The sequence below is a fragment of the Cupressus sempervirens genome, chromosome 2 (genome assembly GCF_028749045.1).
Source record: "Cupressus sempervirens isolate cs-2001-9-10 chromosome 2, ASM2874904v1, whole genome shotgun sequence".
Taxonomy (NCBI): Eukaryota; Viridiplantae; Streptophyta; class Pinopsida; order Cupressales; family Cupressaceae; genus Cupressus; species Cupressus sempervirens.
In genome coordinates this window covers 559028451-559042411 of record NC_143119.1, presented here as the reverse complement: position 1 = coordinate 559042411, position 13961 = coordinate 559028451, and the positions used below count along the sequence as shown (strand labels likewise).

The 13961-nt window shown below is 50.1% G+C and overlaps 2 non-coding genes across 2 annotated transcripts in view; both read right to left on the bottom strand.

The window, feature by feature from the left end:
• Window positions 1-450, bottom strand: part of LOC149573948 (25S ribosomal RNA) — a 3331-nt gene extending 2881 nt beyond the window's left edge. The window contains exon 1 of the ribosomal RNA XR_016361027.1: window positions 1-450. This exon is cut by the window's left edge and continues 2881 nt beyond it. This is a non-coding gene — a ribosomal RNA (25S ribosomal RNA).
• A 775-nt stretch (window positions 451-1225) lies between these two features.
• Window positions 1226-2997, bottom strand: LOC149573947 (18S ribosomal RNA). Its single transcript, XR_016360702.1, has one exon. It is a non-coding gene; the product is annotated as an 18S ribosomal RNA (ribosomal RNA).
• Window positions 2998-13961: the final 10964 nt, after the last annotated feature.

Sequence of the window (13961 nt, the reverse complement as noted above, 5' to 3'; positions counted from 1 at the left end):
GTGCCACCGCAATAGCCCGCACTAGCACGTCCCCCGAACCGAGCGGTGGATCGGCTCACACTATTTCGCATCCGACCAGGGCACATCGCCTGCCTCCATCTACTTCCCTCCCAGCAATTTCAAGCACTCTTTAACTCTCTTTTCAAAGTCCTTTTCATCTTTCCCTCGTGGTACTTGTTCGCTATCGGTCTCTCGCCCGTATTTAGCCTTTGACAGAATTTACCACCCGATTAGGGCTGCATTCCCAAACAACCCGACTCGCCGATAGCGCCTTGTCGTGACAGATCGACGGACCTCGTGCTCATTTCAGCCGACCACGCACCACTTGCGGACACAGACGGCCATCTCCACTCCTCGCCAGGGAGGGCAAAATTTTGCACTGCGACGCCCAAGCAGACATGCCCTTGGCCGAGGCCTCGGGCGCAACTTGCATTCAAAGACTTGATGATTCACAGGATTCTGCAATTCACACTAAGTATCGCATTTCGCTACATTCTTCATCGTGGCGAGAGCCAAGATATCCGTTGCCGAGAGTCATGATTTTGTTTTGTTTTTGCCTTTCGGCAACCCAAGCGCGCAAGGTGCTGGCTCGCGCTTCATTCTTTGGATTTCTAAGGTGCGCGATGCACCCGTGTGTTGTTGGGTGTTGACACATCCCGAACCCCGAGCACCCAATGGGTGCGACGAGGAACGCTGTGGTGTGTCCTCGCCCCATCCCCTCGCAAAGGTGGGAGGTGACGCATGGGAGAGCCGTGTTAGCGGATCATGCGAGTGCACCCATCCTAAACACAGAATGCTCCAAGTGATGAGTCAACACACCTGGGCAAGGCAACAGGGGGTTGCGACAGTCCCAACTTGCCATGGTCAAAATGACGGATCCCTGGCACAGCACCGCACACACGATCGGACCGTGAAATCTCAACGGGGGACGAGGCCCGAAGCCCCTTTAAACTGCAACCGAGCAGAGACCTCTCGCTCTGATGGGGATGTCATTCGAAGGCACCGATCCTAATCCAAATTGCATCTGAGTCTCTTCTTCGCCCCACAGGGAATCCACACTTTCGATCACGGGCATTCGATGTGACCCTCGACCTCGACGGCACTGGACCCGTAGCTTGGCCGTCCAGCACATCGCTGCAGGGCCGAGTGTCCGCACGTTGCCGAGATTTTGGGGGCGGGGAGGAGGCCAGCTCCATCCCCTACATGATTCAAGGTCTCGAACTGACAATGATCCTACCGCAGGTTCACCTACGGTAACCTTGTTACGACTTCTCCTTCCTCTAAATGATAAGGTTTAGTGAACTTCTCGCGACATCGCCGATAGGAATCGCCATCATCGCCGTGATCTGAACACTTCACCGGATCATTCAATCGGTAGGAGCGACGGGTGGTGTGTACAAAGGGCAGGGACGTAGTCAACGCGAGCTGATGACTCGCGCTTACTAGGAATTCCTCATTGAAGATCAATAATTGCAATGGTCTATCCCCATCATGATGCAATTTGGCAAGATTTCCCAAACCTTTCGGGCCAGGGAGAGAAACTCGTTGGTTGCATCAGTGTAGCGCGCGTGCAGCCCAGAACATCTAAGGGCATCACAGACCTGTTATTGCCTCAAACTTCCATGGCCTAGGAGGCCATAGTCCCTCTAAGAAGCTGGCCGCGAAGGGGAACCTCCACGTAGCTAGTTAGCAGGCTGAGGTCTTGTTCATTAACGGAATTAACCAGACAAATCGCTCCACCAACTAAGAACAGCCATGCACCACCACCCATAGAATCAAGAAAGAGCTCTCAATCTATCAATCCTTACTATGTCTGGACCTGGTAAGTTTCCCCGTGTTGAGTCAAATTAAGCCGCAGGCTCCACTCCTGGTGGTGCCCTTCCATCAATTCCTTTAAGTTTCAGCCTTGCGACCATACTCCCCCCAGAACCCAAACACTCTGATTTCTCAGAAGGTGCTGGTGGAGTCCTTAGAGCAACATCCGCCGATCCCTGGTCGGCATCGTTTATGGTTGAGACTAGGATAGTATCTGATTGTCTTCGAGCCCCCAACTTTCGTTCTTGATTAATGAAAACATCCTTGGAAAATTCTTTCGCAGTGGTTTTTCTTCCATAAATCCAAGAATTTCACCTCTGACAATGAAATACGAATGCCCCCGACAGTCCCTATTAATCATTACTCCGGTCCCGAAGGCCAACGGAACAGGACCAGACTCCTATCGCGTTATTCCATGCTAATGTATTCAGAGCGTAGGCTTGCTTTGAGCACTCTAATTTTTTCAAAGTAACGGCGCCGGAACCGCGAACCAGCCAATTAAGGCCAGGAACACGCCGCCGGCAGAAGGGACGTGAGGGCCAGTGCACACCTAGAAGGCGGACCGACCGTGACGACCCAAGGTCCAACTACGAGCTTTTTAACTACAACAACTTAAATATATGCTATTGGAGCTGGAATTACCACGGCTGCTGGCACCAAACTTTCCCTCCAATGGATCCTCGTTAAGGGATTAAGATTGTACTCATTCCAATTACCAGACTCGATGAGCCCAGTATTGTTATTTATTGTCACTACCTCCCCGTGTCAGGATTGGGTAATTTGCGCGCCTGCTGCCTTCCTTGGATGTGGTAGCTATTTCTCAGGCTCCCTCTCCAGAATTGAACCCTAATTCTCTATCACCCGTCACCACCATGGTAGGCCTCTATCCTACCATGGAAAGTTGATAGGGCAGAAATTTGAATGAAGCGTCGCCAGCACAAAGGCCGTGCGATCCGTCGAGTTATCATGAATCACCGAAATAGCGGGCGAGCCTGCGCTGACCTTTTATCTAATAAATGCATCCCTTCCGAGAGTCAGGATTTGGTGCATGTATTAGCTCTAGAATTACTATGGTTATCCGAGTAGCAAAGTACCATCAAAGAAACTATAACTTATTTAATGAGCCAAAATTTGCATTCGCTCCGTCATGCATCCAAACATAATCTGCCGACCAAGCAACAAGAATGACGTTCACAGCACATGCAGGACTTGCAACGCTCAAAGATTTCGCACAAGAGGAAAGTGTCCCATCGTCGACCGGAGAGGGCCGAACAGGGAGCCTCGGTTCACAGGCACCTGGGAAGAACATCCCGTACGGAACCCTTTACCCTCGAACTCGCTGTCGCCACTACTCGGAAAGAAGCCTCGAGTCTGTACGAGATGCACCGCGCACGTAGCCACCTCAATTGTAAGGCCACTCAGAGACATCCATTTCCCAGGCATATGCCTCCTACACGCCTGTTGAGGTGCACCCGCACAGACAAAATCCTTCTCGATCACAACAAACATTTTCCCATGATGAAGAGCTAGTTGCCGAAGTGCCAATGGAGACCACCGTGCTGAAGGGTGAAGGGCCGTGCGAGTCGAAAACATGGCTCGTTATGCGATTGGTAGGGGCATCACTGTGCACGCGACCACCTCAATTATAAGGCCACTCGAGGGCATCGTGTATAAAAACACCCCCTCTGCACATTTATAGGTGATGAGAGCCCGCCCGCATACACGGACATGTCAAATATCTCTGGCAAATATCTCCTTTCCCAGCACAGCCTTGCTAACCATTCCCTGTGACACGTGATCTTCCAGCGCAGGTACAGAAAAGTTCCTACGACTGAACACTCACACTAGTGTTGTCGGACAAGCTTCAATCTCATGCACATGCACATACCGAAGAACTGGCACCGCGAGGGAACCACCCGCGAGCACCCACATCTCGGCAAAAAGCATTCGTGCGATTTCTTCCCCTAGACAGACACGTTGGGCCTGCACTTGTCGGAGCATTGCAAAGATGAGCGCTCTGGTTTGTAGGAGCCTGAGAAGAACATCTCGTACGAAACCCGTTCCCCCAAAATGCTCGAATCACAAATGCTCGCAGCAGGGTCGTAATGCAAAGATGTACACCGCGCACGCGACCGAGTAAGGACACTCAGAGACATCCATTTCCCAGGCATATGCCCCCTATACGCTTTTTGGTGCACCCCGTACAAATGGCCATACTTCGACAAGCCCTCCCAAAATTTCGTATCTGAAGGGAGAGATGAAATGCCTTGGGCTTTTTGTCCACACAATGCAAACACCGAACGCTCTCTTTAGGGGGGAGCTGAAGAAGAGTATCTCCTACAGAACCCACGAGCCGCAGCCATTCGGATTGCATAGTGCAGGACAGGGCATGGAGAGTTTCCGCATCCAAACAAAAATTATCGGTAATACTCTACGCTTCTACTGGCCTGGACCACAAAGGCTGTCACGACAGTGCCATGCACTTCTGTGGGATGAGACAGTGAAGAGGCGAGCACGCACCGAGAATGCACTAGCGAATAAATTATGCGGCAACCAAACCTTTCACCGGCCCCCCTCTCAATCCCAAGGCTCTACCGATCGGGAAAAAACTTAGGGTGGAGAGTGGACCCTTGATGAAATTAGGGACGTCGAGCAATGCACCCGTGCAACCATCTCTTTCCTTCTTGCCGTCCGGGCAAGATAAAAATGCAATGATAGAACGTGCCAATGAGACGGAGCCCTTGGCTAAAAGATACAACTCCATACACACTCAGCAACAAGCACATCTTAGAATCGAACACCAAATGTGCAGTGTGTTGCAAGCCGTGCAGACACCTACATATAGGGTATATCCATCAAAACAAAGCGATAAGTACTTCCCACCAGCTCCGCCATTGCGATTACCAAATGGGATAATCCTCACCGCCACAAATTAATGACCATCATTACCGTCTCGAAATAGATACAAGCACATCGAGCTTCATCCGATTAGCTAGATGAATTTCACCTTGAAGGGGCCCAATCCAAAAGTTTTGGAGGTCATTTCCTGGAACTCTCAAGAACAAGGCCCATCTTACATGCAAACTCTGCTACTGCGGAAACATAGGTTGCAATTAAAGAGAAATTGCAAGGCCGTCACAATGGCCCGAGGCCAATGCTCCGACTAAGTCAATTTTCTCTTGCAATCACCATGCCGCCGTTCACAGAGAGATCTCCCCATTCACTTGTGATGCGATGCACAATCCAAGGGCTAGATGCGAGCTCACCCTTGAAAGGCCACTTTCCAAGGCATCCCCCGATGACACATTGGAACGACAACTGCTGTCGAACCATTTCCCAATGTTGTGCCGATCGAGTTGGCATAGAGCCGCTAGATGAGGGCTCCCATTTTAGATCGAGTTTTAAAATCACCAAGAAGACGCGATGAGGGCTGGCAACTGCTGCCAAACCTTTTTTCAAAATTGTGCCTGCTGAGTGACTAGAAAACATGCTTTACGAGATAGGCACGCAAAAAATTTTGCTAGAGCGCCAAGCACCCACCTCATGGCTAGAGACAAGGGCTCGCCATTAGATCAATTTCGAAATCACTGAACAGACGCGTTGTAGAATGGTAACCACTGCCAAGTCTCTTCCGTAGTTGCGTCGGTCGAGTGATCGAAGAAGGTGATCTAAGAGAGGGTCCAAGCATAGGCATTCATTGAGGGATTCGCGCCAATGGCATAAATTTATGCAATACCCGAGCAACACCGGACAGAGGTGCTAGACGAGGGATCCCGTTTTAGATCGAGTTTTAAAATCACCGAGTAGAAATGGTGAGGGCTGGCAACCACTGCCAAACCTTTTTCCAAAATTGCGCCATCTGAGTGACAAGAAAAAATGATCTAAAGGAGAGTCCAGGAATAGCACCCTCGAGGGTGGGCTTCATGCCCCTCTAATTGATTCAACGTGGGCGTCCACCATTTCAAAATCTGACATATCCATCCGCCCTGACAGCGGCGTTGAATCAATGAGGGGGGCACGGGAGAGGCTTGCAACAACCACCTCTCCTGTTGTAGCCATGATAGGCATGCAAAAAATTTTGCTAGAGCGCCAAGCACCCACCTCATGGCTAGAGACAAGGGCTCGCCATTAGATCAGCTTTGAAATCGCTGAACAGACGCGCTGTAGAATGGCAACCGTTGCCAAGTCTCTTCCGTAGTTGCGTCGATCGAGTGATCGAACAAGGTGATCTAAGAGAGGGTCCAAGCGTAGGCATTCATTGGGGGATTCGCACAGATGGCATAAATTTATGTAATACCCGAGCAACACCGGACAGAGGTGCTAGACAAGGGCTCCCATTTTAGATTGAGTTTTAAAATCACCAAGTAGACGCGGTGAGGGCTGGCAACCACTACCAAACCTTTTTCCAAAATTGCACCAGCTGAGTGACAAGAAAACATGATCTAAAGGAGAGTCCAGGAATAGCACCCTCGAGGGTGGGCTTCATGCCCCTCTAATTGATTCAACGTCGGCGTCCACCGTTTCAAAATCTGACATATCCATCCGCCCTGACAGCGGCATTAAATCAATGAGCTGGGCATGGGAGAGGCTCATGGCAACCACCTCCCCCATTGTAGCCACGATAGGCTCGCAAAAAATATTGCTAGAGTGCCAAGTACCCACCTCATGGCTATCGACATTCGTTGGGGGATTCGCGTCGATGGCAAAAATTTGTGCAATACCCGAGCAACACTGGACGGAGGTGCAAGACGAGGGCTCCCGTTTTAGATTGAGTTTTAAAATCACTGAGTAGACGCGGTGAGGGGCTGGCAACTGCTGCCAAACCTTTTTCCGAAATTGCACCAGCTGAGTGACAAGAATACATGATCTAAAGGAGAGTCCAGGAATAGCACCCTCGAGGGTGGGCTTCATGCCCCTCTAATTGATTCAACGTCGGCGTCCACCGTTTCAAAATCTGACATTTCCATCCGCCTTGACAGCGGTGTTGAATAAATGAGGGGGGGCACGGGAGAGGCTTGCGGCAACCACCTCTCCCGTTGTAGCCGTGATAGGCACGCAAAAAATTTTGCTAGAGCGCCGAGCACCCACCTCATGGCTAGAGACAAGGGCTCGCCATTAGATCAACTTCGAAATCGCTGAACAGACGCGGTGTAGAATGGCAACCGCTGCCAAGTCTCTTCCGTAGTTGCATCGGTCGAGTGATCGAAGAAGGTGATCTAAGAGAGGGTCCAAGCGTAGGCATTCATTGGGGGATTCACGCCAATGGCATAAATTTATGCAATACCCGAGCAACACCGGACGGAGGTGCTAGACGAGGGCTCCTGTTTTAGATCGAGTTTTAAAATCACCAAGTAGATGCGGTGAGGGCTAGCAACTACTGCCAAACCTTTTTCCGAAATTGCGCCAGCTAAGTGAAAAGAAAACATGATCTAAAGGAGAGTCCAGGAATAGCACCCTCGAGGGTGGGCTTCATGCCCCTCTAATTGATTCAACGTCGGCGTCCACCGTTTCAAAATCCAACATATCCATCCACCCTGACAGCAGCATTGAATCAATGAGGGGGGCATGGGAGAGGCTCCCGGCAACCACCTCTCCCCTTGTAGCCACGATAGGCATGCAAAAAATTTTGCTAGAGCGCCAAGCACCCACCTCATGGCTAGAGACAAGGGCTCACCATTAGATCAACTTCGAAATCGTTGAACAGATGCGCTGTAGAATGGCAACCGCTGCCAAGTCTCTTCCGTAGTTGCGTCAGTTGAGTGACCGAAGAAGGTGATCTAAGAGAGGGTCCAAGCATAGGCATTCATTGGGGGATTCACGCCGATGGCATAAATTTATGGAATACCTGAGCAACACCGGACGGAGGTGCTAGACGAGGGCTCTCGTTTTAGATCGAGTTTTAAAATCATCGAGTAGACGCGGTGAGGGCTGGCAACCTCTGCCAAAGCTTTTTCCGAAATTGTGCCAGCTGAGTGACAAGAAAACATGATCTAAAGGAGAGTCCAGGAATAGCACCCTTGAGGGTGGGCTTCATGCCCCTCTAATTGATTCAACGTCGGCGTCCACCTTTTTTCAAAATCTGACATATCTATCCACCCTGACAGCGGCGTTGAATCAATGAGGGGGGCATGGGAGAGGCTCGCGGCAACCACCTCTCCCATTGTAGCCGTGATAGGCATGCAAAAAAATTTTCTAGAGCACGAAGCACCCACCTCATGGCTAGAGACAAGGGCTCGCCATTAGATCAACTTTGAAATCACTGAACAGACGCACTGTAGAATGGCAACCGCTGCCAAGTCTCTTCCGTAGTTGTGTCAGTCGAGTGATCGAAGAAGGTGATCTAAGAGAGGGTCCAAGCGTAGGCATTCGTTGGGGGATTCACGCCGATGGCATAATTTTATGCAATACCCGAGCAACACCGAACAGAGGTGCTAGACAAGGGCTCCCGTTTTAGATCGAGTTTTAAAATCACCAAGTAGACGCGGTGAGGGATGGAAACCACTGCCAAATCTTTTTCCAAAATTGCGCCAGCTGAGTGACAAGAATACATGATCTAAAGGAGAGTCGAGGAATAGCACATTCGGGGTGGGCTTCATGCCCCTCTAATTGATTCAACGTTGGCGTCCACCGTTTCAAAATTTGACATATCCATCCGCCTTGACACTGGCGTTGAATCAATGAGGGGGCCACGGGAGAGGCTCGTGGCAACCACCTCTCCTATATAAGCTATTAGTGCGAGGCTTGCTCTGCATTAGAAATTAGCGAACACAACGACATCCGCCTTAAAAATCCAAATCCTTTAAAATTCCTACCAAACAGCCATTCACGACCCAATTTTTTATGAGGTCGGCAGAGGAGCAAAAGATTGTCATCAGTTAGGAGATGTGAGTTCATAGAGCCGAGGGACTGAAATGGTCATCGAGCTCATCCGATCAACTGGATGAATTTCACCTTGAAGGGGCCCAATCCAAAAGTTCCAGAGGTCATCTCCTAGAACTCTCGAGAACAAGGCCCATCTTACATGCAAACTCTACTACTGCGCAAACATAGGTTGCAATTAAAGAGAAATTGCGAGGCTGTCACAATGGCCCGAGGCCAATGGTTCCGACTAAGTCAATTTTCTCTTCCAATCACCATGTCGCCGTTCACAGAGAGATCTCCCCATTCACTTATGACGTGATGCACAATCCAAGGTCTAGATGCGAGACCGCCCTTGAAACCAATGTTAGCTGTGGACAAATTTGGAATCCAAGGGCTCGCATCCATCGATATCGTCGGCACTGGGTCTATATATTCAAAGGCCACGGAGAGGTTCCGATAAGAGAAGCTCCCCTGCTCACTCGCACAAACATATCCCAAATTCTAGACACAAGCTCCCACCCTTAGCATCGCTCTCCTGATCACCGCAATGACACATTGGAATGAAAACCACTGTCGAACAACTCTCGAAATTGTGGCGATGGAGTGAGAAAGAAGAGCAACTTTGGGGAGCCGCGCATAGCAAATGGGCTGTGCTGCTGCTTCATTCTGCTCTTATATAGATCCGAAATCCTTGATTTCATTAGGAATCTGAGGCTGCATTCGTCCTTGCTCAAACAAGCAATGGCTCTTCTAATCGAATGGCCACGGGGAGCTTCCGATAACAAAGGCTCCCTTGTCACTCGTGATGCGCAGGCCAACTGCTAGACGACGGGTCGCCCTTCAGATCGCTGCCCAGGCAACCACCACAACGGCACCATTGGAACGACAACCACTGCCGAACCGTTCTAAAAATTTTGTGCCAAAGAAGTTGTTGCGTAGAGAATGACTCTGGGGAGAGAGCCCTCGCATAGCAAAATTGGGATGGCTTCACAGCCCTCCCAATAGAAACGATGCTGGTGCCAATATTCCAAAAATCCGAATAACGTGTCTTTCGCGAACACCAGCACTGATTTCTATTGGGGAGGGTCGCCGAGAAATTTTGTTATCAAAGCTCCCATTGTAAGCCGCGATAGGCACACAAAAAATTGCTAGAGCCCCAAGCACCCACCTCATGGCTAGACAAGGGCTCGCCATTAGTATATCAACTTCGAAATTGCTGAACAGACGCGCTGTGGAATGGCAACCGCTGCCAAGCCTCTTCCGTAATTGTGTCAGTCGAGTGATCGAAGAAGGTGATCTAAGAGAGAGTCCAAGGCTAGGGATTCGTTGGGTGATTCGCGCTGATAGCAAAAAATTATGCAATACCCGAGCAACACCGGACGGAGGTGCTAGACGAGGGCTCCCATTTTAGATCAAGTTTTAAAATCACCAAGTAGACACGGTGAGGGCTGGCAACCACTGCCAAACCTTTTTCTGAAATTGTGCCAGCTGAGTGACAAGAAAACATGATCTAAAGGAGAGTCAGGGAATAGCACCCTCGAGGGTGGGCTTCATGCCCCTCTAATTGATTCAACGTCGGCATCCACCATTTCAAAATCTGACATATCCATCCGCCCTGACAGCGGCATTGAATCAATGAGGGGGGCACGGGAGAGGCTCACGGCAACCACCTCTCCCGTTGTAGCCGCGATAGGCACGCAAAAAATTTTGCTAGAGCGCCAAGCACCCACCTCATGGCTAGAGACAAGGGCTCGCCATTAGATCAACTTCGAAATCGCTGAACAGATGCGCTGTAGAATGGCAATCACTACCAAGTCTCTTCCGTAGTTGCATTAGTCGAGTGATCGAAGAAGGTGATCTAAGAGAGGGTCCAAGCGTAGGCATTTGTTTGGAGATTCGCGCCGATGGCATAAATTTATGCAATACCCGAGCAACACCGGACGGAGGTGCTAGACGAGGGCTCTCGTTTTAGATCGAGTTTTAAAATCACCAAGTAGACGCGGTGAGGGCTGGCAACCGCTGCCAAACCTTTTCCAAAATTGTGGCAGCTGAGTGGCAAGAAAACATGATCTAAAGGAGAGTCCAGGAATAGCACCCTCGAGGGTGGGCTTCATGCCCCTCTAATTGATTCAACGTCGGCGTCCAGTATTTCAAAATTTGACATATCCATCTGCCCTGACAGTAGCATTGAATCAGTGAGGGGGGCATGGGAGAGGCTCGCGGCAACCACCTCTCCCCTTGTAGCCGTGATAGGCACGAAAAAAAATTTTGCTAGACTGCCAAGCACCCACCTCATGGCTAGAAACAAGGGCTCGCCATTAGATCAGCTTCAAAATTGCTGAACAGACGCGCTGTAGAATGGCAACCACTGCCAAGTCTCTTCCGTAGTTGCGTCGGTCGAGTGATTGAACAAGGTGATCTAAGAGAGGGTCCAAGCGTAGGCATTCGTTGGGGGATTCGCGCTGATGGCATAAATTTCCGCAATACCCGAGCAACACCGGACGGAGGTGCTAGACGAGGGCTCCCATTTTAGATCGAGTTTTAAAATCACCAAGTAGACGCGGTGAGGGCTGGCAACCGCTGCCAAACCTTTTTCCAAAATTGCGCCAGCTGAGTGACAAGAAAACATGATCTGAAGGAGAGTCCAGGAATAGCACCCTCGAGGGTGGGCTTCAGACCCCTCTAATTGATTCAACGTCGGCGTCCACCGTTTCAAAATCCGACATATCCATCCGCCCTGACAGCGGTGTTGAATCAATGAGGGGGGCACGGGAGAGGCTCGCGACAACCACCTCTCCCGTTGTAGCTGTGATAGGCACGCAAAAAATTTTGCTAGAGCGCCAAGCACCCACCTCATGGCTAGAGACAAGGGCTCGCCATTAGATCAACTTTGAAATCGCTGAATAGACGCGCTGTAGAATGGCAACTGCTGCCAAGTCTCTTCCGTAGTTGCGTCGGTCGAGTGAATGAAGAAGGTGATCTAAGAGAGGGTCCAAGCATAGGCATTCATTGGGGGATTTGCACCGATGGCATAAATTTATGCAATACCCGAGCAACACCGGACGGAGGTGCTAGATGAGGGCTCCCGTTTTAGATCGAGTTTTAAAATCACCAAGTAGACGTGGTGAGGGCTGGAAACCGCTGCCAAACCTTTTTCCAAAATTGCGCCAGCTGAGTGACAAGAAAACGTGATCTAAAGGAGAGTCTAGGAATAGCACCCTCGAGGGTGGGCTTCATGCCCCTCTAATTGATTCAACGTCGGCGTCCACCGTTTCAAAATCTGACATATCCATCCGCCCTGACAGCGGCGTTGAATCACTGAAGGGGGCACGGGAGAGGCTCGCGGAAACCACCTCTCCCATTGTAGCCGTGATAGGCACGCAAAAAATTATGCTAGAGCGCCAAGCACCCACCTCATGGCTAGAGACAAGGCCTCGCCATTAGATCAACTTTGAAATCGCTGAACAGACGCACTGTAGAATGGCAACCGCTGCCAAGTCTCTTCCGTAGTTGCGTCGGTCGAGTGATCGAAGAAGGTGATCTAAGAGAGGGTCCAAGCGTAGGCATTCATTGGGGAATTTGCACCGATGGCATAAATTTATTCAATACCCGAGCAACACCGGACGGAGGTGCTAGACGAGGGCTCCCGTTTTAGATCGAGTTTTAAAATCACCAAGTAGACGCGGTGAGGGATGGCAACCGCTGCCAAACCTTTTTTCGAAATTGTGCCAGGTGAGTGAGAAGAAAACATGATCTAAAGGAGAGTCGAGGAATAGCACATCCAGGGTGGGCTTCATGCCCCTCTAATTGATTCAACATCGGCATCCACCATTTCAAAATCCGACATATCCATCCGCCTTGACACCGGCGTTGAATCAATAAGGGGGGCACGGGAGAGGCTCGCGGCAACCACCTCTCCTATATAAGCTATTAGTGCGAGGCTCACTCTGCATTAGAAATTAGCGAACACACCGACATCCACCTTAAAAATCCAAATCCTTTAAAATTTCTACCAAACAGCCATTCACGACCCAATTCTTTATGAGGTCGGCAGAGGAGCAAAAGATTGTCATCGGTTACGAGATGTGAGTTCATGGAGCCGAGGGACTAAAATGGTCATCGAGCTCATCTGATCAACTGGATGAATTTCACCTTGAAGGGACCCAATCCAAAAGTTCTGGAGGTCATCTCCTGGAACTCTCGAGAACAAGGCCCATCTTACATGCAAACTCTGCTACTGTGCAAACATAGGTTGCAATTAAAGAGAAATGCAAGGCCGTCACAATGGCTCGAGGCCAATGGCTCCGACTAAGTCAATTTTCTCTTGCAGTCACCATGCCGCCGTTCACAGAGAGATCTCCCCATTCACTTGTGACGCGATGCACAATCCAAGTGCTAGACACGAGCTCGCCCTTGAAAGAAAGACCACTTTCCAAGACATCCCCCATTCACTTGTGACGCGATGCACAACCCAAGTGCTAGACGCGAGCTCTCCCTTCAAAGAAAGACCACTTTCCAAGACATCCCCTGATGACACATTGGAATGACAACTGCTGTTGAACCATTCCCAATGTTGTGCCAATCGAGTTGGCATAGAAGCGACCTTAGGGAGCTCCCGCGTAGCAATCGGGATGTGCACCATTGGAACGACACCATTGGAACGATGACCACTGTCGAACAACTCCCGCATTTGTGCCCCGATGGAGTGAGAAAGAATAGCAACTTTGGGGAGCCGCGCATCGCAAATGGGCTGCTGCTTCATTCCGCTCTTATATATAGATCCAATGTCATTGATTTCGTTTGGAATCCGAGGCTGCATTCGTCCTTGCTCACACAAGCAATGGCTCTTCTCATCGAATGGCCACAGGGAGCTTTCGATCACAAAGGCTCCCTTGTCACTCGTGACGTGCAGCCCAACTGCTTTCCGAAATTGCGTCAGCTGAGTGACAAGAAAACATGATCTAATGGAGAGTCGAGGAATAGCACCTCGAGGGTGGGCTTCATGCCCCTCCAATTGATTCAACGTCGGCATCCACCGTTTCAAAATCTGACATTTCCATTCGCCTTGACACCGCAGTTGAATCAATGAGAGGGGCACGGGAGAGGTTCGTGACAACAACCTCTCCTATATAAGCTATTAGTGCGAGGCTCGCTCTACATTAGAAATTAGCGAACACGCCGACATCCACCATAAAAATCCAAATCGTTGAAAATTCTGACCAAACAGCCATCCACAACCCAATTTATTATGAGGTCATCTAAGGAGCAAAAGATTGTCATCGGTT